General features: G+C 36.3%; 1 pseudogene; it reads right to left on the bottom strand.

The window, feature by feature from the left end:
• Positions 1–15,724: 15,724 nt before the first annotated feature.
• Positions 15,725–17,762, bottom strand: LOC118590786 (annotated as a pseudogene).
• Positions 17,763–18,394: the final 632 nt, after the last annotated feature.

The raw sequence follows: 18,394 nt of genomic DNA, 5'->3' as shown, positions 1-18,394 counted from the left end.
ATCCAATAAATAAAACATCTAAAACTTCAATAAAACATCTTACTCTAAAAAAACTTTCACTCTATTTACTGTTTTCTTCTTTGTAACTAGTTCCAATTTTACTTCTCTACTTCATCTCTAAATACTATTGAAATTTTTCATACATAATCATTTGCAGGCTAGTTGTAATCAATAATGCAATATTAGTGTTTCTGAACCTTAGTTAGTTGCTACATTCTGATTACCTGTTCTTCCAACACTATTTGTTTTTAGCTTAGGTCATAGCATTCTAGCTCCACTATCACCAATTAGTTCTCTACTGCCCTATAGCAACATAAACACATGGTGTTCTTGACTAGAAGATGCTTCTTTCCTTCCCAGGACTTGTCATGTGATGGCATTACATTTGTTAGCAAAGATTTCTGTGTCATCTAGATAGGTTATTATAGCCTTATTAGGTTAAATCGATGAACAAACATTGCCAATTTGAAGAAAAACAAATTTCACCATGCTAAAGTACATAATGTTTCATTCTTATGTATTTAATAATATTTATAATAAATAATACTTTTATTGCTGACCTCCACATTAAATCTCTGACATAATTACAAAGTAAGTGCTGTGGGTCATATAAGATCTATATAAAACTACTAAGTTTATCTGTGGAGTTTGGCATATTATGGACTGTGTTCTATCTCCTCCAAACTTAAAAAAAAAAATGTTTGTGTTGAAGTCTTTTAAAAAGTAGATTAGAATGTTTCTCATTTGCAGATTAGTTTACTAAAGAGTTCTATGAAACAAAAAAATCTAATTGGTTCATATTTCATTCTTACTCATACCCACAGAAGAAGAGGAAATCTGGATATCAGTACTAAAGTTTCTAACAAAAGCTTACAAGATAGGAAACTACATCTACATGGGAAGGGGCATTTATTACAGTCATCAAAGACTAGCTGTATTTTACCTTCTAACATACAGACTTAAACATGGACTTTTAGCTGTTTGTAATAACATACTCAGCAATATTTCTGACAGTGTTGCTTGAATATATTTTCTGATTGAATCATTCCATTTTAGAGAGAGGAGAGAGACTCATAGGACTTAGGAGTAAAGGAAATTTATGAGGTTTAGGATCCTTAAGAAAGATACAGTATTTACAAAGCTCCTCCTGAAAGTTACAGAAGTAGGAACAAGAGCAGAGGAGATCCTCTCCAAATAAAGGAATAGGAAGTTCCAGAGACACAGATTTTTCAAGCAACCAACCTTTCTATGTAAGTTCAATAGTATAGCTTTCTTTGAGTCTTATCCTCATGTAAGTAACCATCTACATTCTGGACAACAATCCTAATAAAGTCATGGTTCATTGCTAAACTTGAATAGAATTATTTCTTAAGCATGCCATTAGTGCCTCTCTGATGCAAAAAGATGTTTATTCAGATCCTCCTGGGAATTTATGCAACACAACTTGTACCCTAACAGGAAATAGGAGAATTACAAAAGTGTTGAGGAGCAATTGCATTGTCAATACAATATTTAACACAAGTGACGCTGACCCATGTAATATGAAGCAATTGTGGGGACAAAATTAACATAGCTACATTTTCACATGTGATATATGATGACATGGTTCCTTGTGATAATGGTGATTATCTGATTCCTGGAATGGGTGATAGGTTTTGCAATGAAGGCTGATCCTCAGGGTGTCTGTCTCCTTCTATGTGGTTTAGGATTCAGTGCTTCTTTGTTGAATAGAATCTAAGGAAGTGTGAAGGTGCTTTGTTGAATAGAATCTAAGGAAGTGTGAAATTACTGATGTACTAGAGAATATTATAACTCCTCAAAGTGCTATGCATAATATTGTGTGATAAAGTTTGTGACATCAGTTTTATGGATTTTAGAAGGAAGAGTTATAGGCATGCAGTAGAAACCCAGCTATCTTGCCTGAAAGATCTTGCATGTAAAATCGAGGATTTATAATGGAAAAGATATGTACTGATATTATTCCATCATTACCCTATGCTTTAGCATGAAAAGTACATAAAGAAAAGAGGAGATGAAAGTATGTAGTTCCTGTTTATTAGAGCTGACAAAATTCAAAAGGTGGAGATTTTATTGGATCTGCGCTAAAATGCTTTCTTAAGATCCAAAATGTTGGATCCCATGTGAATACTCAAATAGTAAGGAGGTAAAAAATATGGTTAAAGTAATAGACAACACTAAGTCCAATCTTTAATACAGATAAAGGATAATCCATAATCAAATATTAAGATATAGACCTTCATAATGGCCCAGAAAAGAAACTATAACAGCCAGGGGATACTTTGCTTTTAGACTTCATGAATTTAGAATAGCTTGTAAATCAGCAATGAAAGACACAATCCAAGCTTGTGCAGCTGTTAAACATGGACTAAATGATTCTGAGTGCTGTGGAAGTAGACACTTAGTAAGATAAGTAGCTGTCTTAATTATGGTTTTTGTTGTTGTGAAAAACACCATGACCATGGTAACTCTTATGAAGTAAAACATTTGTTGGAATGGCTTATGTTTACAGAGGTTTAGTTCATTATCACGGTGTGACATAGTGCCTGCAGGCAAACAGGTTGCTGGCATAGGACCTGGGAATCCTAACATGTTTACCTACAGACAACAGGAAGTTTGTCTGTCTAACTGGTCATGGTTTGAGCTTATATGAGACTTTAAAGCCTACCTCCATAGTGACATGCTTCCCCCAACAAGACCATACCTACTCAAAGAGGCCACTCCTCCTAATAGCGCCACTCTCTTTGGGGACCATTTTATTTCAAACCACCAAACTGCCCATGCCCCTTGAAATAAAAACAATATAAATGAAGCAATAGGCTTTCAATCAGTCTCTGGGGGCTGGTTCACATGACTCATTTGAAATACTTGTTTATTCCTTTGCTGAAGTATTATGAATATCAGGGCCTGAATAAATATGTATAGATGAGCATTATTGAGAGAAATGGACATGGCAGAGGCAGTGTTTGAGATCCAATTTAATAAATGGGCTTGATATGTATATACTAAGAGAAGAGTTAAGAAATAAGTAAACTCAGCAAGGACTGTTAGACTGGTGTGGGGCTTTAGTAGGTTTATGGATTTCCATGTTGTGTCATAACATTTTTGAGGTAGAAATGGCTATGGGAAATCAGAATGATGTACACTAGTATGTGAATTAGGTGAGTAGAGAGCAACTAACACAATCTACTGGGAAGGAGGAATAAAGCATACCAAGGGATCTTTCCAAGTCACTGGAACTCGAACAGTGGGAAAATCTGTATAGAGCTGGGTTTGGGGGGGGGGGTAAAATAGAAAACTAAATGTTATGTTAATGATCTTAAAGCTAAATGTTGTGTTAATGATCTTCCTGCAGCCTTTGAAGTCTGAGTGGCAGTTCTCAGATGATATGGAAGTTTTCATTGTTACTGTTTTTTGAGAAAGGGTTTCTCTGTGTAGCTCTGGCTGTCCTGGAACTCATTCTGTAGACCGGGCTGGCCTTGAACCTAGAGATTTGCTTCTCTCTGCCTCCCAAGTTGCTAAGATTAAAGGTGTGCACCAGGGTTGGGAATTTAGCTCAGTGGTAGAGCTCTTGCCTAGCAAGCACAAGGCCCTGGGTTCAGTCCTCAGCTCCAGGAAAAAATAAATAAATAAAAAATAAAGGTGTGCACCACCACCACTAGACACATAGATATTTTCTTTTTAAAGTATACATAGATAGCTACCAGAAATAGCTCATTGTAGAAAGCATTAGACTAAAATCTATGTGCAGGTATAAAAAATATTAATACAGATGCCTTTCCATTATCTGTGTTTTTGTAAATGACTTCTCATCCACATAACTTCAATAAAGTCATTTGCTCACTAATTTAGAATATTAGGTAGAATATGTCCTTTGTTCTGTCATGTGTTCCCTAAGTTCAAAATATGTATATACCACCCTAGTTAAAGTTGTATAACAGCGCTTTATAAAAAAGCATAAGCATCATTTTTCAATGTAATATATAGTAAAATTATAATCACTAAGTAGAAGTATCAAAAACAATAGGTAGAAACTAATAGCTAAAGTACATTCTGTAATGTTCATATCTGAACTAAAAAGAATCACCTTATTCTTCATCATAGCTGAATGAGAAAGCAGTTCTTTTCACTGAAAAGTTTTACAGAGACAGCTTTACACAAAAGAGACAAAAAATAAGAAGATGAATGATGTACTTGGTTTTGATGACAATACAAAATATGAAACAGATGAGATAGCACAGTTCTTCATAAATGATGATACTGTTTGTCCAAGGGAGTTATGAATGATGGAGCATACAAACAGTGATGTCGGAATATTTATTTTTCTTAAGAGATTTTATAGAATAAACATAAATATTATCAGAAAACAACTGTCTAGCTAAGGTGAACAGGATACTGAGGAGGACATCTACTTCAGATATATGGTATTAAAGGTAACATTTATAGATTTCTGTTGTCTTTAATTTTAGGAATGCAGTTTGTGTTAGGTCAGCTATGGGTCTTTTCTAGTACCAGCTCTAACTTAAGATTCTTTCTATTTCCTCATGTCTATAATTCTCCAGTATACTGTTACAATTTAATTTTACTTTTTGTCAAATCTGTCTTCAAGAGAGAACTAAACATCAGATACTTGTTTGTTAATGTGAATTTCATTCATTTGTGTCTAGGGATCTTTATATTGCATTCAATCTTCAACTTCATAATAGAGAAACATTGTTAAAATTAACTGAAGGTATTATTCATTTTTTGTTGTTTCTGTAATAAATGTCCTAGAGAACCATTTTAAAGAAAAGAATTCTTCTTTTGGGAAATAGTTTTAGACATTTCAGCCCCTGGCCCATATTGTATTGTTTTTATAACCATGGAAAAGTACAAATATTAGGAAAGAGGGCATTGTGAGGAAAAGTTTTCTCTATGACTTCCAGAAAGCAGAAACAATGCCTAAGTGGGCTTTACTAAATCCACCCTTTTATTCCTTCTCAGCTCCTAGGTCATGACATGATTCTATCATTCTTCAGAGCAAGTCTTCTCATTTATGTTGTCCTCCCTGAAAAAGTCCCCATAGACACACCTAGCCACTTTTTGTACACGCTATTCTCTTTCCTAAGTAGCTGTCCATCGATTTATGCTGTCAGTCAGCAGTAACCAAAACATCACTCTGAGATATCAGGTTTTGAGAAAGAAAAGAGATCATGACAATGAATTTGTTCATGTTTTCTTCTGTAAAGAATGGTATCAGTCTAAGGAATGCTAATAAAATGTTGTCAGATTGCATGAGTATATTTCTATAGTAAATAATAGCTTATTTCTGAGACATTGTCATGTATGAGTCATTTTGCCACCATGACAAATTAGTCTAAACCTGGTCAACTTCTTGGAAAACAACTCATATTAGTTCATGTGGTTGCAAATGAAAATTACTCCCAAGGAGTAAACTATTTTCTAGATTTCAAGAAACAATTCATCATTGTCTCTGAGATTTTTAGCTTGAGTGACAAATGAAGAATAGAAATTTGAGACAATGAGGCAGAGAGAAAGACATATAAACATCAGTTTAGATGAGAAGAGCTCTGCTACTTATGTTTTCATATTCAGCAGATACTTTTGAGTACATATAGGGAATTGTGTTTGATACAGCACATTAAAAAGAAAATAAATCTCTTGGGCAGAAGAAACAAGGCAATAAAATGCAAACACAATTAGAACTTTAAAAACGTGCTTGCTTAGATATTAAAACAATATTGTGATGCAAAAGTAATGATGTTGTAATAAAACTCAAAATTTATGTCACTCAATATTTAAAAAACTACAAACAATATTATTTTATCTATGTGTTGTCTATGAAATAATGTATTCCATTCTTCTATTCTCATTCCAATCTAGTCCCAGAGACAACTCAATGCCTCTAGATTTTTTAATATTTTTTTCTTTAATTCTTTGGATGTCAGAAGTTAAAACCCATAATAACTTTTTGTACTAAGAATATTGCCCAATAATTTCTTAACAACAAATACTAAGTTTTTCAAAACCCTTTATCTACCTAATATTCTGTTTCTCATACATGTTAGTTTAACAAATTCTTTAAAATGTTAAGTTTATTAAAGTTTTCCAAAATTTTTTATAATGAATATAACATATATTAATCTAATTAATTATAATTTTAAATAATATATCATACTTCTGTTCCACAATAGAAATAATATTAATATATTTAAACTATTTATTGGAACAATCTAATCAACTCCATTCTAATACAATATCATCTGGAAAGAGAAATACCTCAATTTCCACCACTTCCCAGTTATTAATTGACTGTAGGTCTTTATCCAGAGGTGTGAAAATGTGAGATTTCTCTCATTCATGTAGGCAGGTCAATTGGTGGTATCATTGTTCAGGTCTTGTTTATTGGACCATTTGTTAATACTTTATGGGTCCCTTTCATATGTAGAAGACATATGTTGTAAGTGTAGGGACTCTATAGTATTTCCAATCTTTTGCATAATGTATACTTTGCATACACTGTTAGATCTAAAATTTAATTTTACATTTACAATGTTGCTGTATGCTGTTTAGACAGAAGTACATAAAATCATTTTGGCCACAAGTAAATAGCTAAATGTGTATTAACATTGTTTTCAATTTTGTTCTTTAATGCAATGCCCAAATAAGACAAGTTTTGAATATATTTTATTTCATTGAGAGTTTCACATATGATTGCAGCTTTTAAATCATTCCTACCAAGACTCTATCCCCTCCAACTCCTTCTGTGTCCCCTCTATCACCTCCAGGACTTCCTTCTTCTTTATTATTGTTATATGTATACATAAATACACACACACACACATATATTTATATATAGAGAGAAATACAATTACTGAGTCCCTTAGTATTTCTCATATGTATCTATGTTAAAAGCTGAATATTTGGAATTGGATAACATACCAGGGAATTTTGTCCCTGAAGAAGACTGATTCTCCCACTTACCAGTTATTAATTGACTGTAGGTCTTTATCCAGAGGTGAGACAATGTGAGATTTCTCTCATTCATGTAGGCAGGTCAAATGGTGGTATCATTGTTCAGGTCTTGTTTATTTGACCATTTGTTAATATTTTATGGGTCCCTTTCATATGTGGAAGAAAATATCTGTGGCACAATCTTTGTCCTCTGCCTCTTAAACTTTTTCTTAACTCTTTTAGTAACCCCTTAACTTTATGTGTAGTGGTTATGTTGTAGATAAATCAGTTTGGTCCATTATTTCATGTGGTTTTATCAGATATAAGTTTCTACAATGGTCTCTGTTGCAAAAATAATCTTTTTATTAAACAAAGGGTGAGATTTACATTTATTTTGATAAAATAAGAATTTTTAGAATGGATTTGGAAAGTATACTGGCTCAGGAATTTCATGACTTCATTAATCATTAGTAGTGTTCTAAATTGGGAGTACCAGTCATGGATACTCTTGAACTGTGTGGGCCTTAAGTCTAATTAGACAACTGTTGGTTAACCCTGATATATAATTGACACTACCTTGCCAGGCTGCTCATTTTGGTTAATAGCTTGGGAATTGGGCAGAACTTTTAATTGCCTTTAGCAACTTCAAATGCTATGAGAGAACTTTTACAGGTGGATTCCTTAAATCCTGGGCCCAAAGTGTGTGGCATCTTCAGCAATAGGATCTTATGAGCAAATTCTGTGAGGCAACCAAAAAAAATGGCAATAGCCTATATTATTTTGTAATTCTCTTCAGTTTCTCTGACCAACAAGGTGGAAGGAGGATTTCCATGTCATTCTCTAAGGTTTTAGGTAGATAGTATCCCATTCTTATGGGGAACATGATCATTCCTAATATTATAATTTTACTTAATTTATTTATATGTGTATATGCATGCTCATATATGTATGTGTATATTTCTAAGTGAATATAAAATAGTGTGTTTTCATATAGTTTTTCCAATGATTTTTAGTGTTATTTTTCTCTCTTCCATCTGTTTACAACAGTACTACCCTTCAATGACGCTAGCTGGATGATCACATCACTTTTTCCTCATTTCTCTCTTCATAGTACTAGAAATCTACTCTATACTTCTATAAATTATGTTCTTTTTGTTTTTCATTTTTAATGTTTTATTGTGAGAAATTCTACAGTGAATAATCTGTAATCTGAAAACTTATTAAAAATTTTGCATTGTTCACTTTGAATGATGTCAGTGAGATATTTTTTGCTTCCCTAAAGTAGAATCAATAACATTATCTTGTGAACTGAATGGAGATGTTGCTACCTCATAATTTTATACCATTACATACAATTATTTTGAAATATTTTATTTTTGGATTAGATTCCTTCCAAATGCATGTATTTTATTGAATAATATTAAATAGCAGCATGTGTTAGTACTGCTAATGATCCTACAAGTAATTAAATATTGGTATGATGTCAGGTTGAAGATGGTGATGCCAGACTGACTTTTTTTCCCTGAATCTCAAATGTGTTCATTGGGAACAAATGTTATATAGTAGCTTTCCTTAGTAATATCATGATCATTTTGAAAGAAAGAGACAATGTCTGCAAATGAATCACCATAGTTCATCAGCATTTCTTTCAAGTGAAATAAGTGTTTTGTCTTTAAACGATAGTAACCATTAGGCAGATGTGATTTATTCCTACATGCTAGATGTTTGGCTACATATTATATTATGAAAAACACATCTACTTAGTGGGTAAAAATTTGAAAAATTTACTGATCTTTATGTGTTTGCAAATAATACATTTATTTTAAATTTCATTCTGATATATTAAATGTTTATTAGATAAAATTATCTTTTGTATATAATTAAAACATTAGATTTTCAGAAATGTTTAAGAATTAAGAAAAGTTTTTATACCTTATGTATAGTTTCCACTACTGACATATTTTAACCTTATGGTATTAGAATTAAGGAACCAATTTTCATAGTTTACCATTAATTTGGACTGAAAAGTTTTCTGATCACCATAATTGTCACCTGTTGGTTCTTTTCTATCCAAAAATATGCATCATGTTTATTTGACATTGCTCCACAATTCATTCTAGCTTTGGCAGCCTCAGAGGACCTTCCCATCGTTTTTAGAAAAGGTTTATTTAAAAAATAATTTTTTACGTATAACATGTTTTGATCATATTCTCCCTACCTCCCACAGAGTTTAGGCAGCCAGTAAAGAACCAGGGGGAGGAGGGAATCTTCCAAGAGAGGGGAAATAGAATATAATGCTATAAACATGAAATAATAGCTAGAATAGAAAGAATAAATTGGCATGGTGTGTTTGGCAGGGTAAAGGAGACAATATTGGAGGGACAATTGGCATTAAAGATCTTTTGTACAATCATATGATAATTTATAGCTCTAGAAATGTCATAAAAGGTATACATATTCTCCATATAATATGGGAAACAATGACCCAACTAGACATAGTATGACACCAGGTCAAACCTCAAGCGGTAGAAATGGGTTACACCTCATTAAGTCACTGGCCAAAGGTATCTGGTAGACATCATTGCCTGCCTCCCAACATCCCAGGCTATTATTAAGAAGATTATTACACTGTCTACAACCTTTCGTAAGATTCTCTTCCTGAAGACAAAACTTCATTATACATGGAGAAATCATTGGTGCCCAAATAAAGCTTCATCTGTATTGACTAGTATTCATAATGCTAGAAGATGTTAATGTTTTAACCAACTTTGCTATTTCTACAATATAAATACCAAACAGTGGGAAAATACCATATTTTTAGGATTATTATATGGTGATATTTTATTTGTGCTGAAATGTGGTGATATTTTATTTGGGCTTTGATAAATAAAGATTGCCTGGAGAATCAGAGGAAAAAGAAAGCCATTATAAGTAAACGAAGAAGTCAGGCAGTAGTAGCACACACCTTGAATCCTATCAGGATCTCTGTGTGTTCAAGGCCACACTAGGGAACAGAGCCAAACTTGGTGACACACACCTTTAATCCCAGCACCAACCATAGAGACCTGGAGGTCTGTACAGACAGATAGAAAGTGAAAGAGCTGTGTAGGAAGAGGAAGTGAGGTACCTGGGCTAAGAGAGCCAAGGAGAGGGCAGAAAAACAAGCCATATGAAGCCTGGGTAAACAGGAAGTAACTCATATTTGGCAGCTGCAGAGCTGGTGAGGTAAGGTTAGCAATGGCTTTCTCTATTTCCCTCTAAGGCTTTCACACCTATACTTGGCTCTGTGTTTTTTTTTTTTATTTAATAAGACCATTTATGAATTTGTCTACATTATTAGAGAAACAATTTCATTCTTTTGAACACTCTGAAGCTTATTCATTGACTCCCAAGTGCTCTGGACTATGGTTTGGGAAATAGTGCTCTAAAACAGAGTAAATTTCATTTCATTTATTGGTTTTGGTTTACTCTAGGCTTGAACTTTATCGTTGGCTCATCTGTAGCTTATATTCATTCAAATTCACAACTTTTTTCTTATAAAGTAAAGTGTAGCCTCACCTGCTGCTGTAAAGACCAGCTTTCAGGAGCTTAGAGAAAGTGGAGAGATGTGGATGGATGAACCACTGGAACAGATGCACAGGCACACACAAGATCTTTACCAGAGATCGAAAGCTTAATTCTTCATTTTATTTTTCTCTCCACTAGCTGTTCTAGTCTGTTCTTCTTGTTCTGCTCTTCTACTTGGTTCTTTTACTTTTTTCCCCCTTCTTTCCAGTTGTTTCCCATTTTGCATTTTTCCTGATCATAATTTTTCACTTCTTTTCTGGTGTTTCTCGTTATATCTTTCCGTCTCCTTTTTCTTTCTCCTGTCTCTTATTTTTCTCCTTTCCCTTTTATACTGCCTAATCTAAAGATTTCTATGCAAGAAAAGATTACATCACAACCCACAGGTTACATATTTTCCAAAAATAAACTAAAATCTTTACAAAAGAAGAAATCACATTAAGATCACAAGTTACATGTTTTCCTTGGAAGCCCGTAAATAGTTAGACATTTTGTACACCCCACAGCAATGATTCTTTTAAAATTGATGAATGGAGTTTTCAACCAGCCAAGTGGATGTCACCTAGCTCCTTTCGTACTGCCAGGCAGGCATTTGCAGTTTTGGTGTAGCAGAGGATTTCTGTTTTCTACTCTAGAGAAACATTAAATGAGTGGTCACCTACCCATCTATTTCCCCTTTCACACGATAGAGTCATTCAGTTTCCTTTCAGAACTCTTTCCTAAAGGCACATTCTGGGGCCTGTGATTAATTCTGTAAGTTTCATGACCAAAGATCTCAGACCTAACCTTGGGTGTAGAGACAAAATTGTTCTCTTTAGTCATCAGCCTGTTTTTTTTGTTTTGTTTGTTTGTTTGTTTTTCATAGTCAGAAATCATGGGTCTATAATTCACAAAACTTCCTTCTACTTATTTCTCATTCTTTGCAATTCTCATATCTAACAAAGGTGAAGGTAAATTATATCCTATAGTTTTTTTTTTTATTTTTTATACCTCTTATTGAAGCATTTGGAAGAATAACAAGTCATGTTGCTAATCATCTTTACTGTCTTAAACACCTATATCTTTTAGGCTAACTCAGAAAGTCGAATTAAATCATAGATCCAACTAGTCATCACTGCTCTGATAGAAATCAACTTCATTGTGATCTGCAAGTAAATTGTGCAGTGAGGAGTGGTCGTTTTCCCGTCGAACAATCACACTGTACTAGATAGTGGAATCCCTTCATACAGGAATCACACCATGTCGAATACAGCAGGAACACGGCAGTAGCAAACAGGAGGAAGCCCAGCAGAAGCAATGTGCATTCTGGTGACAGTCCTCTGAGGGAGGGGGTCCTTTACCCCTCCAGGGTTTAGCTTTATTGAACTTTTTGCTGACTGTCGCTCCTCTGAAATGGCCGCCAGCACTCATCAAATCTATAGTCACTCAGAATGAAACTCTATTTGGAGATATTGTTTCAGGAGATCACTAACGCAATGCAAGTTCATGTACTTAGTCTCTAGTGGGGTAATTCTACTATTATCTAAAAGAAGAGGTTAGACAGAGAAGACTAAGCAAAGACAAAGGGAAAAGACCTGCCTACCAACCAGGAGGACTCTGAAGATGAAAACCACCCTGTCCATTTATTGAGGTTTTAGATACCAGAATTCAGGAAACAAATCTCCACTGTGTAAACCTACATCATATGGTCCTTCCTTAGCCATGGTATTCTCAGCCCTTCAATGCTCTCTTCTGCCATTCTCTTTATTTTCTTTTCATTCTTTTTTTCTGACTCTTGCTTTCAATATATTAAAAATGATTAATATTATATTGTAAAATTCCTTTATTTTGTGGATTGTAATCAGTAGTACCTGTGATATCATTTAACTAAGCCTCTGAGCTATTCGTTTATATAACTGATAGATTCTTTATAAGAAATTTCTTTCAGGGTTGGGGATTTAGCTCAGTGGTAGAGCGCTCGCCTAGCAAGCGCAAGGCCCTGGGTTTGATTCCCCACTCAAAAAGAAAAAAAAAATTCTTTCAACATTTCTTTCTAAATGATGTAATGTGCTTTTATGAAGATTTACATAGTGTTTGAAACCATCTATATTTCCCTGATCTTGGAGTCATTTATTATTACTGTTCAGAGATCATCATCTACCCAAACGCAAATAAGCCAGAATGGAAGAAACTTCTATATATAAGACACACTAAGGCATTTCTACCACACTGTCAGTTATTCATGAAGATACTGTTAATACACACACACACACACACACACACACACACACACACACATACACACACACAATTTCTAAACAATAAGACTAAAGTTAGAAGAGTCTGAGCAGGACATCAAAATCACACCTATTAACCTGAACTATGAACCAATGATCACAGAAAATGTCTGTGTACTCTTTATTGCTTATATTTCACACACATAGAAAACCATGAACAATGAGTGAAATGATGAGTGTATAGTTCTGCTGTTAGTCTTATGCTGACTTGGTACACAAACCAGTGTTATCTGAAAGAGGGAAACTTAATTGAGAAGATGCATCTGTAAGATTTAGCTATAAGGCATTTTCTTAATTGTTGATTGACATGGGAAGTCCCAGTCCATTGTGTATGGTGCCATCCCTGCTCTGGTGGTCCAGTGTTCTATATAATAATAATAATAATAATAATAATAATAATAATAATAATAATAATAATATAAGAAAACAGGCTGAGCAAGTAGTCACGGGGAACAAGCCAGTAAGAAGTATTTGCACGAATGCATAAACTCCTACCTCTAGATTCCTACCTTGTTTGAGTTTCTGTCCTGACTTCCTGTGATGATGAACAGCAATATGGAAGTGTAAGCCAAATAAACCCTTTCTTACCCAACTTGCTTCTTGATCATGGGGTTTCATTGCAGGAATAGCAACCCTAAAGTAACAGTTTACAATTAAAATGACGCTAATGAAAAGGCTACAGCTATGAGGATTTATGTAGGGAAAAAATGGAAGTTTATTTTCATCATTAATGCTATAATTGTGATAGAAATTTATTTTAATTTTTAATTATTTTAATCCCTTTATGGAATTTTTTAATATTACACAATGTGGAATTGTGAAAGTGTCCAATCATTCAGAGATAAATTGGCCTTTCTTGAAGGAGGAAAGACGCTCGCTGTGACCACCTGGTTTCATCATTTAGTTATTGCTCATGGTGTGAACTGCAGTTTAGCTAATGTTTTCTCACCTATAACTGACAGTAATAATATATGAGGACAATAGCTAGTAAAAACTGTTGTAAAATGTATAAAATAAGTTTGTGCTTTACAAGTGTCTCTAAACACTTCTATTTATGTATATAATATTTCATGCAAATGCATCATTTTATCTTACTAACAAAAGTAAGCAGCTAGAGCAGATGAAAAACAAGAAATCAAATTCAAGAGTATTCAGAACTATTTAGATACTTAGGTATATCATCAAAAAATCATATTGACACCAAAATCACAAGAACCAAAGTATATACATTGCTAAATATGTATAAATATCATATAATATTAAAATATTCTCTCTATGATGTCAATTTCTAAAAATATGAGTTATTAATATTTCATAATTTTAAACTATTCATATCCCATATTGTGTTTTTATCTATAACATTTTATGAAACCAATGACTAATTATATTTGGATGGAGACATTCCAATAAGTTTCAGTTTTGAGAATAATTTTCTTTGTTAGGTACCAGGTAATAATTGCATCTACTATGATAATCCATTCGTTTTCATCAAGTTAATAAGTTTATTGATATTTTCTACAATGGAAGTCTACTGTCATTAGTGGATCTATAAAAACATAATCTATAAAAACATTTGAAGATTCTTGTTCTTTTGCACTTTTTTTTAAGAAAAGAAAATATTTCATTGGGGCTTGCTTACAGTTTTGGAGAGTAAGCATACTCCCTGACCATCATGATAGGAAGTGTGGCATCAAGCAGGCCAACGTGGCTTTGGAGGGGTAGCTTCAAGCTCACATCTCTGCCCATCTGCTCACCGGCTTCTTTCTTTCCCCCTCAGAAACAATGAGGAACCTGATAAGTTTTGTGCACCCTGATAGGCCTCTCTGCCAACAAAGCAATCCAAATCAGACCAAATGAGGAAAAGGCCCAGTTTAATGTGCAAAGCATTCCCAGGTGATTCCAGGCCCCTCAGAGAGCAGATGGGATGAGAGACTGGAAGATCCACGTGTCCGTTTTCTGGGATGCAGCTTATACACCACGTGGGAGTGGTCTCTGGGGGAGGAGCTGTGTTTGGTGGGCTTGGAAGGGGCAAGTTTAGGCAAAGAGATGGGGGAGGGGAGTCGAGGTGGATCTTCCACCGGAACATTCCAGACTCTTTGGGTATAGGGACGCCAGTTCAAGTCTGGCTACTTCCTGAAGGTATGGAACAATGTAGGAAAGGGGAGAGTCGGAAGTTGGTGGCCTCACATTCAGCAGGAGTTGTAAGAGGAGGAACATCTGGTTGTCATCCTGGAGACCTCAGGCATTTGTTTCTTGAGGAAGCAGAGAAGGCAAATTTCATATCCTGAATAGGTGCCCATTTGAGCCTGGAGAGATGATACCAGCATGGATGTCCCAGGAGTTTGGCAGCCCAGGGAGGGATGAGGATCATAGTATAAAGTCCTGTCCATCAGGGCTCAAGAGACTTAGGAGCTAGCAGTTTGAGGAGTATTCTGCCTCCTGAGTTCAATGGAGAGCTTGGTGATCTATTGTTTGATAAATCCATTGGCCTTCTCAACCTTTCCCAAGGATTGTGGTCGGTAGGGAAGTGGAGTTTTCAGAAGATATTGAAAGCATCTGACAGGAGTTCCATGACATTGCCAATCCTTGCTAGCTTGGTGTCCACAAAGCTGGTACAGAGGCTGACATATTTTTAGGGCCTCCTGTGAATTGACCTGCTACCTGCAGCGTCACTTTAGACTTGGACAGGGCAATGGGAGTCACCAGGTCTAGGCCATGTCAGTCCTCCATCAGGCTTAGGAGTTCAAAGGCTGGAAGAGTCTCATTTGCCAATATTGGTGAGGCTGGATCTCCATGGCATGGCATAGAGAACAAGCCTGCATGGGGACAGTTAGATCTCCAGTGTCCAGGCTGTCAGGAGACAGGGCATGGCCTCCTGGGCAGCTGCTGTCTACATTTCTGGCAGAGTCGACTTAGGCTGAGCTCCGTTGCGATGGAGCCTCCTGGTCGACTTCCTTTGTTCCCCCTGTGGGGGCCCTGGTAGCCTCATGGCAGCTACTAAGGCTTGGGCTTGGAGCATATTCTGTTGCAGCCTTGTCTATTGGGATGACACAGCTGTCTCTTTTCAAGCATTAAAAGTATTAAAAGCCATTTTCATCAATCCTTGTAGGGGAGTTTGGGGACCTCTCCTCAGCCTTTTTTAATTTTTGTAATATCTGATGTTGACTGAGAAATGAAATGGGTGAGAAGGCAGGAATCTGGCAAGACCTAGTATGAGAAGAAACCAATAGTTTAAGGGGCATTAGGCCAGTGTGTAAAAGGGAACCAGGATATAGGTTGAGGCATTGGATAAGAAAGAGGAGCAGTGGGTAGAGAGGAGAACATGAAGGAGGTTAAGGAGGAGGAATTTGATCTTTGATTTGTGGCCCGGGAGGCGGGGGGGGGGTGGGTGGGTGGGGTGGTTGGTAGGTATAGTTTGTGGGAAATGGGGGTAGGGAGTCAGTGTCTCTACCCGTAAATGGAACATGTGGCCCCATAGTAGGGGGTTGGGCAGGTAGAGTTGGGAAGAAGTGGGGAAGGGTCCAGTGTCCCTGGCAGCATGGTCAGAGTAGAATTTTTTACGATTCCACTTCCCAGAAAGGGAATCTGAAGGCACCATGACCCTCACTAACAAGAACTGTACTGTGAGACATTGGCCTCTGTAGGGAGGACGGGAACGCAGAACCCAAAAACCGTGGATGTAGGGCAGTTCTGTCCAATTGTATCAGATAGCCACAATTTGAAGAGATTTTGTAAAAGACCTTACAAGGGGCGTTTGGGGATCAGGCTTTGGGTGCCAAGTGCCATTTCTCAAGTCTATGCCTGGAACCTGAAGCCTTGCGCAACGCATCCACTGTGGTAAGTCTTGAGTCAAAAACGGGTGTGTGTGTGTGACAAATTCCCTTCAACAGAACATCTTCTGGAGAAGGGGTACCATGGAACAAAGGCAGTCCTTTGCTCCAGAAGGGGTTAGGGTCATCTTTGGTAGGACACCCTCCAAAACGGAGAGGCCCTGGGCCTTCTAGGCATGACTTGGAAATTAAAGTTATCCTGCTGTGAGCCGGTCTTGGTCTGGCAGAGAGCAGGTATAGGGGAGAGAGGTGTTTTCCCATCACACAGCCCTGGGCCAGTGGGGAAAAATCAGCCTCCCTCAGTGGAAGCTCCAGATATGTTTTTGGCACCCTGATAGGCCTCTCTGCTGAAGCAGCAATCCAAATCAGACCAAATGAGGAAAAGGCCCCACTTAATGGATAACGCATTTCCAGGTATTTCCTGGCCCCTCAGAGAGCACATGGGTATGAGAGACCAGAAGAACCACATGTCTGTTTTCTGGGATGTAGCTTATAGAACCTGTGGGAGCGGTCTTGAGCCTCTCTGGGGGAGGAGCTATGTTTGGCAGGCTTGGAAGGGGGCAGGTTTAGGGAAAGAGATGGGGGAGGGAAGTTGAGGTGGATCTTCCACCAGAGCAGAACCTAGATCTGGTGTGGGAATTGCCTTCAGGAGGTCCTATTTCTGCATATTGAGAGGCATGTGCTTTGCAGCAACATTTTTAACATGGGTCTCTGTATGTCATACACTCCATGGCAAAAATAAGCTATCCTGGAGAATGGCTGGAAGTCTGTCCCACAGGGCATATTTTCTCCTTTTCTAGGACATTGAGGAAGAACTTCTCTATCCTCATGAGTCAACACCCCAAGTAGATGCTAAGGACATAAGGTATCCTCTCCATCTCCATTACATGGATACTCAAGTTCAGATCAAGGATTTGTCTCTTCTGTGATTTCCTGCTATGTATTTCAGCTGTTTGACAACACATCCTACAATTTCAGATTTGGTTTTCAGCAGCTAAGGAGCCAGATTTTCATCCAATCAGGGTGGTGCTAGTCTCTCGAGGACTTCTGCATGAGTTACGATCACTTCCTCACTATCCCCTTCTGAGTCCTGTCCAATGAGACCCAGCACCTCCACCATCATTTCTGAATTAGGAACCTCCCATCAGGTACTTATAGCAGTTTTCCTAGCTGTACTAGCAGACAGTACAGTGCTGTGAAATTCCTCTCCTCTCTCTTCCCACCCAACATGTTTTGGGCTTACTGGATTCAGTGGCTCTAGAGGAAGTACTACCCAGCCAAAGCTTACACTTAAAAACAAACAAAACAAAAAACAAAAAAAACAAAACAAAAAAACCCCAACAATTTTAGATTTAATTCTTGAAAGAGAGCAAACAAAAGAAAACAAAGGAAAGACAAAGCCTTGGTTTTTTTAAAAGCAAATAATGGCAACTTTCTACAATGAATAAGGAACAAAAGATGTTACAAACATCCTAAGATCATATTTAAAGATATTTAATGTGTTTTATTAACATATGAACAACGGAAATATGGTGGTTACTTTAAAAATACAAGACCTGTAAGCAATGTTTAAAATAATGACTGTGTACCCTATGTGCCTATTTATGTGCAATTGCCTAAGTATAGTGTGCATACTGTTGTAGACTGAAAAGAATATTACATATGTAGATTCGAACACATAAATAAATGGAATGTATTGAGAAGAAGGAAACTTCAGTCTATCACAGACATTTATAAACTTGTGACTGGAGT

Source organism: Onychomys torridus, chromosome 9 (assembly GCF_903995425.1).
Source record: "Onychomys torridus chromosome 9, mOncTor1.1, whole genome shotgun sequence".
Lineage (NCBI taxonomy): Eukaryota > Metazoa > Chordata > Mammalia > Rodentia > Cricetidae > Onychomys > Onychomys torridus.
The sequence above is the reverse complement of the archived record's forward strand: the minus strand, read 5'-3'. Positions and strand labels throughout refer to the sequence as shown.